Here is a 17,385-nt window from a genome sequence, read left to right as displayed (position 1 = left end):
AAAGCTTACTAGTTTTAAATGTACAATTGGATAAGCCTTTAAAAAGTATATGCAGGTACGTAATCACTCCACAGTCACAATCTGAATGTTTTGATCACTCCAGAAAGGCTCCATGTGCTTTTGGCAGCAGGTCTCTGCTACCAATAATTAATAATTGATACTTTATTTCAGTTGCATTATAGGAATGTACAGAAATTATTCCTATGAATGTGTTAGCTAAAGATTTCTTTTTGCATGTGTGATCTGAAGATGAATCTGATATTAAAAAGTTCACAAAGGATTTTCATTCATATCAAAATACTTGGTTTAACTCATTCACATTTAAGAAGCTTTTTCACGAAATGAGGCAAAGAAGATAGATTTCATGAATTTCCTTGTCTATTCTAAAAAATAATTTTATGATTATGGTGTATCACAAGATAAAGAATTTACTTGCCCCTTGAATTTGGACTTCCCAGTGTTCAGAACAGTGAGAAGTAAATGTTTAATGAACCCTGTTTATAGTTAATACACCCAGTTTCTGTTAAAGCAGTTCAAACTGATTAAGATAGATATTGGTATGAGGACAGGGTGCTGTGTATTAACTATCTAAAAATGTGGAAGCAGCTTTGAAACTGAGTAATGTATAGAGGATGTGAGAGTTTTAAGGTACATGCTAACCACTGCTGAGATGTCTGTGAAGGTAACTTTAAAGGTGATCTAATGGAAATTCAAAAAGAAAAGAGCTGGAGAGAATGCCTTGATCTTCTCTGAGAATATAAAAATAATCATGAATAGAGAAATACTTGGTAGGAATACTGTCAATACTGATTATTGTGACAAAATCTGAGGCAGAAATTAGCATTGAACCAAATAGGGTAGAACATCCGCAGAGAAAGAGAGCCAGGCATGGCTGTTTTGGCCTAAGTCATTTTGTGTTCTAAGCCTGGCCACAGTTCTTGCCCTTGAACAGGTCTCAGTAACTAATGATCTTAAGGGAACAACAACAGCAAAAAAATGCAGAAACAAATAAGTGTTATAATATAGCAAAGATAATATTGACGAAAAAGACACACAACGTAAGAATTGAGAGTTGTTTCATTTGGGAAGAAAATGAAGGCTCCAGCTCGGGATACAGCACTTCAGATAGGTCTGAGAGACCACTCCAGAGAGATGGTGCGAAAGTCAGTATATGATTTTGGGAAAGGGAAAATTCAATGAAATCCAGTGCCTGCTTTACAGGAGGAGAAGCTTACATCATCAGGAAAGAGTTTAGTGGTTTTCTAGATATGAAGAGATGCAAAGATTGAGATCATGAAATCAGTCCTTGAAAATACCTATCTAAAGAGTTGTTCCACCAGATTAGTAAAGATTAGCCTGAAATACTCAGTCATCAGATCAACCCCATCAACTAAGGGGTGATGATGATATTTTCTGACCCCCTTCAATAAGCTAAAGCTTGGGCTACACAAGCCCCTTTGTGAATATGCATGTACACTTAGCTTACAACTTTTCCAGTTCTGCTGTTGAAGAAACACTGCTTTGGAAAAAAATTCCTGATGTTTTCCTTACTTGCCCCAAGTAATAAATACTCTTTTCTCCTGCTCTTTGGGTTGGTTGTGTCTTTGGGGTCCACACCCAACAAAGGGCAAGCCGTTTGGGGATAGCAACATGTTATTTGGAAACTGGAGGAAAAGTAATTTATGTTATCAAGTGGCAAAGAACTTAACTGAATTGTTTATGTTCTAGTTTTTTGGAAGGTAGAACTTGAAATGGTAAATGTGGTTACTTAGCTGAGGAAATTTCTAAGCAAAATATTGAAGGAGTGGCTTGGTTCCTTCTGACTGCTTATGGTAAAAATGCGAAAAGAGACATGAACTGGAGAAAAAAAAAGTTAAACAAAAAGGAACTAGAACTTAAAAGTTTGGAGAATTCTCAGTCTGTATATATTGCAAAAAATGAGAAAGAATGTTCTAAAGAGAACACAAAACAAATATTTGATAAGAAGCAAATATCTAATAAGGAGATTAGCATGACTGTGACCTATAGACTTAATCAGACATTCCAGAAAGAAAGCTGCCAGTCTGAACAGAAGAGGAAGGAGATGAGACAGCATAATGGAAGACTGTCGGACTTAGAGTCCACGTGAATGGTCAGTGAAGCTGTTCAGCTGGAAACCTGTGGCTTTCGTCAAGAAAAGAGTAAAATGTCCCTGAAAGGGTTTCAGAAATCTTCAGAGCCACTGCCTAGATTTCAACAGGGATGATGCCCTGCAAAAGAAGCTGTGGGGTGTGTGACCACAGCCTGGCAGCTGCAGTATAAGCGTGGCCTGACAGAGGGCGGCAGGATGGGCAGTGGCCAGGGAAGCAGTGGGGTGACATTGCCAGCCCAGTGGGCCTGGAGGGCAGAGCATCAAGCCAAAGAGCCTTGGTTTCTTGAGGCTTAAAATCTAACGCGGTTTAATGTATCGGGTTTTAGACTTGCTTGGATCTCTTTACTCTCTCCTTCTCTCTGAATTCTTCCTTTTGGAATGTGAATGTCTATCCTATGATCGTACCACCATTGTGTTTTGAAGGCACACAAATTGTTTGACTTCATAAGTTAACAGCTGGTGAGAAATTTTGTTTTACAATGAATCACATCTCAAGTCTTACCCATATATGATGGGATGTTTTGAGAGAACAGCATCAAAACATGTATATTATCTAGGGTGAAACAGATCAGCAGCCCAGGCTGGATGGGTGAGACAAGTGCTCGGGCCTGGTGCACTGGGAAGACCCAGAGGAATCGGATGGAGAGGGAGGTGGGAGGGGGGATAGGGATGGGGAATACATGTAAATCCACGGCTGATTCATGTCAATGTATGACAAAAACCACTACAATATTGTAAAGTAATTAGCCTCCAACTAATGAAAATAAATGGAAAAAAAAAAGATAACATGTAGACAAGACTTTGGGCTTCAGACTTTACAGTTAATGCTGGAATGCGTTAAAACTCTGGGTGCTATTGAGATGAAATGAATCCACGTTGCATCTGAGAAGGATATAAATTTGGGGGTCAGGGTAAAATGTTATAATCCTCAGTGAGATAGTATTAGAAGAGGTAACTGGATGAGCTCAACAGAGTATGATCCAAATGACAGATTAGTGTCTTTATGAGAAGAAAAAGAGACCAGAGCTCTCTGCCATATGAGGATGCAACGAGAAAGAAGTCATCTGCAAACCAGGAGGAGGGTGCTCATCAGAAATGGATTTGCTGGTATTTGGGGCTTCCCAGCTTACAGAATTGTGATAAAGAAATGTTTGTTTTTTAATCCATTCAGACTATGGTATTGTTGTAGCAGGCTGAACTGATTAACAAAGATTCTCCTATAGAATTCCCCTACTGACCTCTAGATTTTTGGACTTCCAGCCTCCTGAACTATGAGAATAAATTTTGGTCTTTTGAAGCTCATACTAGCAGCTTAGCTTCTGTGCACCAGTGCTGATGGAATCTCAGAGACAGAGTTTTGGGTGAAGTGGCATCACCAACTTGATGGACATGAGTTTGAGCTAGCTCCAGGAGTCGGTGATGGACAGGGAAGGCTGGCATGCTTCAGTCCTTGGGGTCACAAAGGTTCGGACACAACTGAGCGACTGAACGGACTGACACAAAAGAACAGCTTTGTTGCTGTACCAGGCTAAGGCAGACACAGCAGGCTCTTGACCGTGAAACTGTGTCTCCGACCCAGGGGAGTGTGGTAAGAAGTTTTACAGCAATGGTCAAGGGCAGGTTGCTGACAGGACTTGTGCAAGGCCTGCACTCTTTTAATCTGGTCTCAGGTGGTCTCCTTCATCTCTGAAAAATGCTTCATAAAGTAGTCCCATCTTCCACTTGTTGGGGTTTTAGTTTTGCAGAAGATCTTAAAGATACTGTATGTGTATCCCTTGAAGCTGAAACAGGACCAGCCCAAGACTGAAGTACTTTCTTGCTACTCTCTTGTCTCTGCATCCCCTCCCTTCCTTGATCAGCAACTATTCCAAAAGCTTCCGTGTACAGGTACCCCACAGGGTCCTGCTTGGTTTCAAAGCCACTGGCAGGCCTAGGTAACTAACACAGAAAACATACACTAACACATATCGATAAAAATGTAAAATTGCAATTGTGAACAAAAGTTCTCGGTGAGAGTTTCAGCATGCATGGATAGGCAGAATGAATTGTCCTAGTCGAGAAGCTCAGAAATGGCATCCTGAAGAAAGTGCTGTGTTAAAAACTAGAAACCAAAGAGTGAGGAGAAGTTTAACTGAGTCAAGAGAAGAAATGCCAAGGGAAGTACAAATATAGGTGACACATGGCTTTAAAACGGAATATGCAACTTTCCGTATTTCAATGCATATTTTTTAAGTTCATACTCTATTTCATGTGCTCTTATTGGACCTGGAGATTTAGAAGTAAATGAGCAGTTTTGCTTTATGAAGAAAGGTTTAATTATCAGGATATTAAGGTACTACAAGTTATATTACTAAAGATTAATGGCAAAACTATGTAGATTATTTTTTAAGATCTACAGACTCATTATTCTTGAGAATTGCAGTATTTTTAAACATTTTCAATTAAGTGAAAGTGTTAGTCTCTCAGTTGTGTCTGACTCTTTGTGACCCTATGAACTGTAGCCCACCAGGCTCCTCTGTCCATGGAATTCTCTAAGCATTAATATTGGAATGGGTTACTGTTTCCTTTTCCAGGGAATCTTCCCAACCCAGGGATCAAACTTACATTTCTTTTATCTCCTGCATTGGCAGGTGGGTCCTTTACTCTCTGAACCATCAGGGGAAGAGTATTTTCTTTTGTTGCTTTTTATCACAAGGATGTAATCTCAGTGACACAAATCAATAAAGTAGAAAGTGATGAAACTATAAACAGATTCCAAAAGTTCTAAAGTTAGCTCTAAAAATTGTTACATATTAAGTGGTATGTTTTGAATATTAAATGTGAAAATAGTATGATTTATTTTAAATTTGGTATCTAATTTCATTTGAACAAAATAGATAGTGCCAGATTAACTGAATTTGTTATAATCATCTGATTTATTTACAATTGAATATGGACAATTTAGATAAGAGAATTGAAATAGTTACTCTAATAAATTAGCAAGAGATATAGCTCTTCTAAAACACGGAAAAGTTTTAACACTTTTCAGATAAAGGAATTCTAGTGAAAGGATTTTCTTTTCTGTAGATTGTCTTTTCCAGAAAGTGGGCTCCAAAACATTATTTGCAGTGGAGAAAACCTTGGTTGTTTTTCTATGTATAAAACCAGACATGTGCACTTCATTTTAAATTGCCAGACTCTCAAGGTTTCCTTATAGATATCTTTCAATTTATAGAAGCAGTAGAGACAAAGTCTAAAGAAAGTTAATTATTCTTGCATTCTTGGTTGGAAAATTACTGAGACATGTTATTTTCTCTATGACCTGATGATACTCAATTCCTTGGATTTGAGGTCTTATTTACTAAAATTGGTTCTCATGGATAAAAAAATTAAATAAGGAATAAATCTAAACTGTTTCATGTATACACCAAAAAGAAAAAAAACACACAAAAGATAAGCAAGAAGAGAAAATAAATTGACCTAAAGTACAGGTATACCCAAAATTAGCAGACAGAGAAGATTCTGATTAACTTAGTATCACAAGTAGATAGGGGAAAAATAGCCAAATACAAGAAAACTAACCCCAGAACCCACAATGAGAACTGAGTCAAATGGATATTTAATGATAAAAGAAGCAAAGGCTTTAAACATGTAACAGACAAATTGGTCTCTGAAAGAGAAAATCTTAAAATGAGCTGGGAGATACTAAGAACAGAAGATACCTTATGGATCAAAGTACCAGCTTCTGAGAAATCCAAAGGCAAACTTTGAAAGTACACAAGAAAAGAGGTGGCAAGTTGCTTGGATTAAGGGGACATGACTCAGTCACGTACCCCTTAGATATAGAAAAGTAAATTAGAAATTACGAGTACTGAAAAAGTAAAATTAAATCACAAAATCATAAGATATACCAAACCCCCCCTAAAAGGTGCCCTTGAATAAAACAACAGCAAAAAGCAGGTGAAGACTGTCTTAAGTTGTGTGCTCTGGAAGAAATGACCAAATGGAAATCTATGTGCAAACAAGATATTAAATGAGTGGTCTTGGGATAAACTGGCAGAAAAAAAGACATTAGGAAGAAGGCAGGAAGAAGCATGATAGGGAAGGGGAAGCTGCTAAGCAAGGCTGTCGTTTGAGGTGGCGTCCAGATTTATCCTATTCTGCAGGAATTCTGGAGCATAAATTGAACCTTAGAGTTTATTCTACTTAAGACAAGAAAGCTGAGGTTTTGTAGGTCTACACAGATCAGTCATTGTTGGCTTGGCATGGGCTGAACTCTAATTCCTAGACATATCCACAGCTTCCATTGTCCAAGAGCAGTCCTATGGAGAGATTTGAATAGACAGAGCACCTCGGGAATGAAATATCCAATCAACAAAAGGGGTCCTTGGGCATCTGAGTAGAACACCAGCGTCTTCTGTGGCAACGAAAACACCTTCCAGTCTCTGCTTAAAACTGTACTGAGGTATCTGATAACAATACAGGGAAAGCAGCGAATTGATAAAAGAAGAAGGGGTATCAAAATATTTTATCGGAGGAAAATTCTCTTCACCAAACAACAAGCAGCCAGAAACTATGATACAACACTTGAATGAAATATGTTTAATTAGGTTCTTATAGTTATGAAAAGCTACTTGAAAAAGTATCTTATTGCAATTTGAGTAGAAAAAATAGAAAAATATGACATAGGAGTTGATAGAGCTCCGAGAAGAAGTGGAAGAGAGATAAAAGGTAACCTTAGAAAGGAAGACTAAATTATAAGGTGCCGTGACAAAATAGATTTGACAAAAGATATGAGTCAATGAAAGAATACATGAAAATACCTCTGAGAATAAAATTAATTAAATAAAAAGATTAAAATATTCAGGCAAAGTAATTGATGTAGATAACAAGAAAGATGGTTCATTGTACATATAAGTTGAGACCTTGTAAAAGCAAAAATAATGGAACAGATGTAATATTTAAAAGCCAAGTCCACAAAAACTTTTTAGAAGTAAATGACCCAATTTAAGTATTGAAAAGATCACCATGTACCAGAAATAAATGTCCTAGAATGATAAGCTATGAAACATAGGCTAATAAAATTAGTAGGCTTTAAACAATAAAGAAAAAAATAGACTAAATCACAAAGAGAAGATCCCTGGATTTCTCTCAACTTCTCAACTGTACTTTAAAAGTAAATAAAGAGCCAAGGATTTTATAGTAAACTAAGTTGTATTTAAGTACCAAGGCTGCAGGAAAAGAATTTTAAATATATAAGAACTCAGAAAATATTGTATTCAAGAGGCATTCCTGAGGAATGTGTTAGAGGAGAAATTTTATCCAAATAAGAAAGGTAAACACTACAAAAAGAAAAAAAAAAAAACAAACAAGCAAAATTATTTGAACAAACTTGAATAAGCCTATTAAATTTTTATCATCACAAAATATCAAATTAATAAGTGTTTGCTTGTTTGAATTGTCTTCCTGTAGAACTAGACTAATTAATAAAAAAAAAAAAAAAAAATCTGCTAGCACAGCCCAGAAGAAACCAATGAGAAAATAGAGCATCGAGGGTGTCCTGTCAATGGCACTACTAGAGTTTGAACATATCGCAAAACTTCAAGAAAAAGAATTTGTGGAGTGGAGAAAAATAAAGAGGAAAAGGAACTAGCATTTCTTAAGCTAAGACTTAGATGCCATTTTAACCCTCACCTCTACATATAAGGAAATTGATTCAAAGAAATTAAAGTAGTCTGGTATGTTTCCATAGTTTATGCAGCTAGTAAGTGCAGAAAACTGTTCCCATAGTGTTACAAAAATTAAATTATCTCCTATTAGTTTTCTTTTAAATGCAAACTAAAAACTAAAGTAATTGATTACAAAAACATAAAACTAAAACAACCTTGGGGAATGTCTACATTGCCACCTGAAGCCTAATGAATGTCTATAATAGATAACTTTTCTGAAATGCTTTTTAAGACTCTTTAATGCAGCTCAATTTTTAATCTATTGATCTTAACTTGTGTTCAGTACATTTCTAATACTTAAAGCAATGTTTAAGGTTAATGAGACTACTGTCTAAAAGCCCTTGAGTGATGACCTCTTCCTGCTGAAAAGGCCACTGGTACTCACTGACAGTCTGTCTTCCTAGCCCTTCTTCCTTGCTTCATACCTAGAATTCTCAAAGCACATTTTAAAGGCCTCCAGGCAGAGACAGACAGTCTGCTGATAAGACACTCAGTGTCATTTATCCAGATAGTCTTCCCTGGCTTACTAAGCATGCATTTGTTGTCTGTCAACAGACAGTTTTTAGTGTCAAAAGACGATCTTGTAGAGATGTGGAAAAAAGTTGCCAGTCATATGCAATCTAAAGTGTCAAACAGAGACTATGTTTTCCAGTTATTTGTCAAAATTATATATACCTAAGTTTCTGGAAAGCTCTCTCTGTGTACAGGTGGCTAGCACATCGGTGGTGCAGTAGGAAATAGAAAGAGAAAAGGAGGTTATACCAGCCTAAACCTAACAGGTTTTCAGCACTTTTCTCCAAGCTTGGAGTTAACAGAATCTGATAAGTCACCTATAACTTTATTAAAAGTCTTAATTAGGCAAAGCTCTTCCTTTTTAAAAGTTATCCATATTTAAAAAGCAAAGGGTATTGTGAAAGATCTGTTTTGACTGCAGTAAGCTTCATAATAGGGGCTTCCCCGGTGGCTCAGATGGTAAAGATCTGCCTGCAATGCAGGAGGCCCGGGTTCGATCCCTGGGTCGGGAAGATCCCCTGGAGAAGGAATTAGCAACCCACCCCAGCATTCTTGCCTGGAGAATCCCATGGACAGAGGAACCTGGTGGGCCACAGTCCACGGGGCAGCAAGAGTCAGACACGATTCAGCAACTAAACCATCACTGCCTCCAAGCTTCATCATAAGTCTGATGTGTCTTTAAGCTGAGTAAGTGGAGTACATTGAAAATCTGAGATTGGCATGTATCGGCTACCCTGAGAAACCACGATGCGGAAAGGCAGATGAATGTCAAGACTGAGAAAAACATCTTTGCATGAAATTTCAATTGACTCCACATAAACATGGAGAAAGTGTGGTAGGAAGAGAAGCATGGAAATCCAGAAGATTGTATTTTTGAAAAGGTGCACTCAGAATTTCTTTTAGTAGAAGGGATGAGAAGGAATTGAATTGAATTGAAAATCACTTGAATAATAATGTGAATAGTATGTGACATATCAAGCCACTTTAAGGAAACAATTGCTCTAAGTCATGGATTAACAAAAACGTACCCATTTAGTATCAGTCAAGTGGCCAAGGTTAACAGCACTCAGGCTTTAGATGTGCAAGCTCCATGTTCAGGCATTGTTTCTCTTGTTAAACCTCCCTTCTTTTAAAACACATGATTCTTCTAGACAGAGGGGGTTAAGATGGTTAGTTACATTTAAAGATTCTTTGACTTTTGTGGAGTTCTGTTTTATTGTTGCTGTTTGTGTTTGCTTTTGTTTGTTTTCTTGGTTTTTTGTTTGTGTGTTTTCTTGCTTTCATGGGTTATCTTATTGTTGTCTGCTGCCGCTGCTGCTAAGTCGCGTCAGTCGTGTCTGACTCTGTGTGACCCCACAGACGGCAGCCCACCAGGCTCCCCCATCTCTGGGATTCTCCAGGCAAGAACACTGGAGTGGGTTGCCATTTCCTTCTCCAATTGTTGTCTACCCGGACCTAGTTATCTTGGGTAATAATAACACCCCCTCGCACGACTCACTTTGATTGCATTGTGCAATAGTGGATGCTCTATCTTGCTATGGCTATGAATAAACCCTAAAGTATTAAATATGCAAAACTCTAAAATTAATGTTAACCATTATCAGCAGCAGCAGCATTTTGTTTGTTTGTTTTTGTTTTTTTTAAAGAAACATCATAAGGGAAACCATTTTAGTTTCTCCTCATTTACTTCCACTGAATAGGAAATGACCATTTCTGGAGTCAGCAGTTGTCTACGGCAATCCTGAGGGTTCCCAGGGGCTCCAGATTTAGAGTCCTTCCCGCGGCATCTCTTCTAGTGCCCTCCTGGAGTATATAACAGTGCTCGTTTTTTAGACTTTCACCCCCGACCAGTTCTTCCTCTCCCTCTGGCTCTAACAGGAAAATTGTTATTCATCAGAAAGGTCAGTTCACAAGTGGGTCATTGTTATACCGATAGAATCAATAGAGGAGATAACATGGAAGTGCTAATTAATTAGCTAATTGGTTTGACAGTGGAAACAATTTTAGTGGCTTAAACAGTTTTGAATCTTCATACAAAATATTTTATTAGATTCACACCTTTGTAAATCAAAAGACAGTCGTACTTCTTAAGAATCCAGAAAGACATATCTTCCTAGCTTTAGTCTTCTATTTCCGTTTATTCCCTAAATATGTCTGAACTTTTAAAAAGAATTATATTTTCCTTTTTTCACATGAATATTCTTATTAGAACTTATAATTAAATATCTCTTCAGCTTTATAACTAAAGGAGCTTGAAGCAATATAGCAATGTACCGAATTTCCATTAAGTTGTCTTGCTCACAGTTTTTAACATAAACAGAATAGCATATTTTCCTCGAGCAATTTGAATAAGTTTTCTTCAATTTACAACTTCAAGAAGCTATATATGAAATTCATATGTGACCTGCTTGTTAGTCTGCCATAAATTGAGTTTTCTAAGCAATTCAGACTTTATTTTATTTGACAGCTAAATTTTATTTTAATCTTAAAAGGTGTTAGTGAGGCTGTTTGATTATTTTTTCAAAAAAATTAAGCATGCAAAGATGTTATCATTATCTGCATCAAGGAAACAATTTCGTCAGAATACCATTGTCTTTGTATCCAATTAAGTTAAAAAAAAACACAAATGTTCATACTGTTATTTTTTTCATAAAAAGGAATTCTAAGGAAATAAAAATTTATATATCATATATTGATTAAAATATATCCATAAATTACTTTAAAGCTATACATTCCAATGTGAAGATTTTGTTGAATTCCATAGCTCAGTTGGTAAAGAATCTGCCTGCAATGTGGGAGACCTGGGTTCAATCCTTGGGTTGGGAAGATCCCCTGGAAAAGGGAAAGGCTACCCACTCCAGTATTCTGGCCTGGAGAATTCCATGGACTATACAGTCCATGGGGTCACAAACTATCAGTTACAACTGAGCAACTTTTACTTTCACTATGTAAAATTTGAATATTTGCTTAAATATCACTTTTTAAAAATCAGTTAAACAAGTTTATTGAATTCCCACTACGCAGATCATAAAATTCTTAACTCTTACACGTGTACAATATTTTGACAACTAAAAGAAACCATGGATGCCTTTATGTTTTAGTGTTTGTTTATTTTAAAGCACTATGTCCTGAAATATGAAAAGTGTAATTCATTTTTTAAAATTACTTATATAAGAAAGTTATCAATTACTTGAAAAGGAAAGATATATCCATTTGAATGCAGAGTTCCAAAGAATAGCCAGGAGAGATAAGAAAGCCTTCCTCAGTGATCAATGCTAAGAAAGAGAGGAAAACAATAGCATGGGAAAGACTAGAGATCTCTTCAAGAAAATTAGAGATACCAAGGGAACATTTCATGCAAAGATGGGCTCAATAAAGGACAGAAATGGTATGGATCTAACAGAAGCAGAAGGTTTTAAGAAGAGGTAGCAAGAATACACAGAAGAACTGTACAAAAAAGATCTTCATGACCCAGATAATCACGATGGTGTGATCACTCACCTAGAGGCAGACATCCTGGAATGTGAAGTCAAGTGGGCCTTAGGAAGCATCACTACGAACAAAGCAGGTGGAGGTGATAGAATTCCAGTTGAGCTATTTCAAATCCTGAAAGATGATGCTGTGAAAGTGCTGCACTCAATATGCCAGCAAATTTGGAAAACTCAGCAGTGGCCACAGGACTGGAAAAGGCCAGTTTTCATTCCAATCCCAAAGAAAGGCAATGCCAAAGAGTGCTCAAACTACCATACAATTGCACTCACCTCACACATTAGTAAAGTAAATCTCAAAATTCTCCTAGCTAGGCTTCAGCAATATGTGAACCGTGAATTTCAAGATATTCAAACTGGTTTTAGAAAAGGCGGAGGAACCAGAGATCAAATTGCCAACATCCGCTGGATCATCGAAAAAGCAAGAGAGTTCCAGAAAACATCCATTTCTGCTTTATTGACTATGCCAAAGCCTTTGACTGTGTGGATCACAATAAACTGTGGAAAATTCTGAAGGAGATGGGAATACCAGACCACCTGACCTGCCTCTTGAGAAATCTGTATGCAGGTCAGGGAGCAACAGTTAGAACTGGACATGGACCAACAGACTGGTTCCAAATAGGAAAAGGAATATGTCAAGACTGTATATTGTCACCATGCTTATTTAACTTATATGCAGAGTACATCATGAGAAATGCTGGGCTGAAAGAAGCACAAGCTGGAATCAAGATTGCTGGGAGAAATATCAATAACCTCAGATATGCAGATGACACCACCCTTATGGCAGAAAGTGAAGAGGAACTAAAAAGCCTCTTGATGAAAGTGAAAGAGGAGAGTGAAAAAGTTGGCTTAAAGTTCAACATTCAGAAAACAAAGATCATAGCATCTGGTCCCATCACTTTATGGCAAATATGGGGAAAGAGTGGAAACAGGGTCTGACTTTATTTTGCTGGGCTCCAAAATCACTGTAGATGGTGATTTCAGCCTTGAAATTAAAAGACACTTACTTCTTGGAAGGAAAGTTATGACCAACCTAGACAGCATATTAAAAAAGCAGAGACATTACTTTGTCCACAAAGGTCCATCTAGTCAAGCTTATGGTTTTTCCAGTGATCATGTATGGATGTGAGAGTTGGACTGTGAAAAAGCTGAGTGCCAAAGAATTGATGCTTTTGAACTGTGGTGTTGGAGAAGACTCTTGAGAGTCCCCTGGACTCCAAGGGGATCCAACCAGTCCATCCTAAAGGAAATCAGTCCTGGGTGTTCATTGGAAGGACTGATGTTGAAGCTGAAACTCCAATACTTGTGGCCACCTGATGTGAAGAGCTGACTCATTGGGAAAGACCCTGATGCTGGGAAAGATTGAGGACAGGAGGAGAAGGGGACGACAGAGAGTGAGATGGTTGGATGGCATCACCGACTCGATGGACATGGGTGGGTGGACTCCGGGAGTTGGTGATGGACAGGGAGGCCATGTGCTGAGGTTCATGGGGTCACAAAGACTCAGACATGACTGAGAGACTGAACTGAACTGAATTGTCCTTTAAATTGAAGTAAATACTTAGAGCATGAGTATGTACTAAGTCACTTTAGTCATATCCTACTCTTTGCAATCCCATGGAACACACCAGGTTCCTCTGTGCATGGGATTCTCTAGGGAAGAATACTGCAGTGGGGAGCCCTGCCCATCTCCAGGGGATCTTTGCAACCTGGGTTTGAACCCATGTCTCTTATGTCTCCTGAATTGGCAGGTGGATTCTTTATGACTAGTGCCACCTGGGAATATTTTACAAATAAGTGCATAAAATATTCTTGGAAAACTATAAGGGTGATGTGAAATAGAAATAAATCTTGGACAAATACAGTAAATGCTTTAATAAACCTATAAGTTTTATTATAATAAACCTATGTTTTATTTTAATAATAAATTGAATAATTTGCACGTGAATGTTTTTAACATTTAACATTTTTTCCCTTTACTTTTCTCAGTAAATCAGCCCCCAGTCCTAGTTTAAGACTGAGAAAAGCAATCTCCTAAGAGTTCTTAGCTGTTGTGTTATACTGGTCTTAGTTATACAGGTATCCGAAAACTAAGGCCAACTTTCTCCTTTACTTACTTATCTGTAAACCAAGATGAGTTTGAAATGCCAACCATAGTTACTTTCTTTTCCAACCAATTAAGTAGAACAATTTGTTAAAATAACACATTTCCCAACCTTGAACTATTTCATAAATCCTGGGAAATTATACACATTCAGATGATTTTTAAGGCCTGGCATAGAGGATCAAGATACTTAACAAAGCTCAGTATCTTCCTTTTTAATTGTTGGATCCTAAAAAGCACAAAATGCTAAAAACTATGAGGTTAAAGTAGAACATGAGATAAGGCTGAACAAAGGGCAGAGTTAAGCACAACAATTTGACTCTGTAGATAAGGTTTTCTCTGCTTAGGATCCAAGTTTTGTTGTTTTTTTTTTTAATTATGAATTTATATTGAAGTATGTAAGGGGTTGATGACATATGAAAGTTAGTATATTTGGAATTCCTTCTAACATTTTGCAAGTTTCTCTGATTTAGGTTGGCCTGTCTTCCAAGGTGTGGAAATTTTCATGCGAACAATTAGGCTTTCATGAATTTTAAAGACTGATCAATCCCATCACTGTTAATGCTGAGCCCTAAAATTATTTTCATTCAGAATTGGAATCGGCAAAGATTTAGACCATACTCTGAAATTCAAAATTTGCCGTGGCATCACAATTAACTACCTCTCAGGGACAGTGACAACCTTGGATACGGCTATGAGGTTGGATAGAGAGGAGTTGTTAAGAAAAGTAGTATTACTCTAGAAATGAGTATGAGAATTTTTAAAAAAATTAAAGTACAGAGAAAGAATGTATGAGAATATCTCTCTCATATTTATATACAAGAACTGTCCTCAAATATCATCTTTCTCCCATTCTGACTTTCTCAAACCTAGGTTTGAGAAATGTTTGGTTGCCACAAATATTTTTTCTTAATATTTGCTTTAAATTAACTTTCACACAAAGTTCCTAGTGGTTAGAGATGCAGGGAAGGGAGCATAAAACTCAAGGAGCCAAAAATTTGACATGTATATTATATATATACATGTATATATTTTATAAAGTATGCATTTAAATTATCATCGTTTCATACAATCCAGCTATTTGGAGTTTGTAACAAATATCATGAATGTTTTTACATTTAGAAAAGCAGTGTGCAACTAAGGATTAAACAAATATTTGTGAGTCAGGTTATTTTTTTCATTCTTTGGCACTGATGTATTGTTGAAATGTATTAGAATATTCTTACAAGTGACTCTTTCACAATAGAATTGAGAATGCAAAGAGGAAGTAGAGGGGAAAAAAAGTGGAAAAAAATCTTAAAAACATGAGATTATTACAGAGAAAAATCATCCTATGACTTCTTCTAAAGATAAAGAAGTGATAGAATGAAGTTAGAAATTTAAATCTTAGACTAAGGCATTATTGAGTGTTTTTACAGACCAGAATAAGATGCCAAGATAGAGTTTAAAGTCCCTTTCTGGAGATCTCTTAGAAGTGAGAAAGATTATTATGCACCTATTTGAGGTATAATTTTGCCTGAAATGTAAAAGATCAACTAAATAACCTCTCAAGGTCCTTTTGTTCCAATCTTTCAATAATTATTTAAATGAAGTCAAGAATTAAATGCTTGCTTTGACTTGCAATATCTTAGTGCACTGACCTGGGCTTTGTAACTTAATATCTATGAGTTCTAATCTATTTTAACTAGATGGGAACAGGAAAAATGAATTGCAAAACATGGTAATGAGATCAAAGATCTCAATATATCTTGCATGGTTCCAAGACCCAGAGGTCAAAATCTTATCTCAAGAGAAGTGAAGTGGAGGAAGATGGAAAGGAGGAGCATCTTCAGAGCTGAGCTTTTAGTACATGCTATGGATAACGAAGCGAACTTAACTTTACTGTGTGTGTGATGAGAATATAGTTTAGTTGAAAAATCTCCTTCCTACGGGTGATTGTAATTGAACAAAGTTACATTTCATCTGAATTAATGACCTAACAGTAGCTGCTGTTTCTAATTATAAAAATCACCTTCTGAAAAGCAATGATAATTAATTGAAACTGTAGTCCTTAGAAATGAATAAGTATCACTGCCTTTGATTCAAATCCTTCACATTAATAATCAGGAGCACTTTTTAAAAGTACAATATTTCAAGATTCTTTTTTAGCTATCGTCTATATAACAGGTCGATCTTAAAAAAAAAGGATGAAACTTCAATTTTGAAGATGAGTCTTTAATAGACTCATTAATTAATTTACAATTTTGCTTTTAAAAGACAATCTTGATAATACCTCACAGTTTAATTCTTTGACTAATTTTCTTTAAATCAGCCTGATTTTATTATTTTTCTTATATGGATAGCTATAATGATACATTATAATTTTTAAAAATCCCAAATAACTGAAATTTGAGAGAAGAGGTTTTAGGGAGGGGCAGATACTTGAAAAATCTATGCAGAAGGAATATCAATTGATTTACATTTTTTCTTACTAAAATCCATTTGGTTAGCTCTGTCTACGTTATGCATTTACATGCACATTCGATCATTAAGAATTCTTCCATAAAATGTCCTCTAAAAGGGTAAGGAACAATGTATTCCTTAACTTAATTCTCAGCTTCAGCTCAACTTCCTGAATGCCTGCCAGACAAGAATTCTTCTTTCCTATTTTTTTTTCCCCTGTCTGCTTCTTAGGTTCCCAGTATCCAAATGTCATCTCATTCCTTCATTGCTACTCTCATCTGGAGACTGTACCACACTGTTCATCTCTATATCTCTTTTTTCATTGTCTTTTGCACAAACAAATCTTGACCATTTTACAGCCCAGATATGCTAACTGCCCTACTGTAGCCTAATATTTCTGTTTCGTGTATAGTCAATGACTGCTATCATTGTTTGCTCTGTCAAACATTGTTCTTAACCCTTACACTATTATCTTAACAATCACAGCCATTGTATTAGGTAGGTTCTATTATTACTTTTAATCTATAGTTGAGAAAATTGAGAGGCAATAGTTTCAAGTAATTGGGCCAAGGTTACTCAACCATCAAGTGGAAGAGTCAGGACTGGAACCCAGGCAAGGCTTAGCCCTTGCTCCTACTTGTTACATTGCATACTTTACCCATACTGCCTCCTTTCAGGACATTGAGATTACACTTTCAGTAGAAGGATCAAAAGCTCAAATTTGGTTCAAATGACTGGCCATGAGTTGCAGCTATAATCTGGAGGAGAGTAGAGGTGATTTCCTACACAAGAATAAAAATCATTGACCTTGCAATTTTCGTATAATGCTTTCACATGTTGCACTCAACTCTCTTCTGAAGATCTCTTCATCATTACTGTTCCACCATTTTCTGTTCATTGTTACTATTTCCAATATTTCTCTTTTTGCCCATCAATGATTGCTTCATTTTACTTTCTCAGCTATTGAATCCAACACCTTCTTCTAGCTAGAACTCTTGA

Source organism: Odocoileus virginianus, chromosome 21 (assembly GCF_023699985.2).
Source record: "Odocoileus virginianus isolate 20LAN1187 ecotype Illinois chromosome 21, Ovbor_1.2, whole genome shotgun sequence".
Taxonomy (NCBI): Eukaryota; Metazoa; Chordata; class Mammalia; order Artiodactyla; family Cervidae; genus Odocoileus; species Odocoileus virginianus.
Note: the sequence above shows the minus strand (reverse complement) of the source record.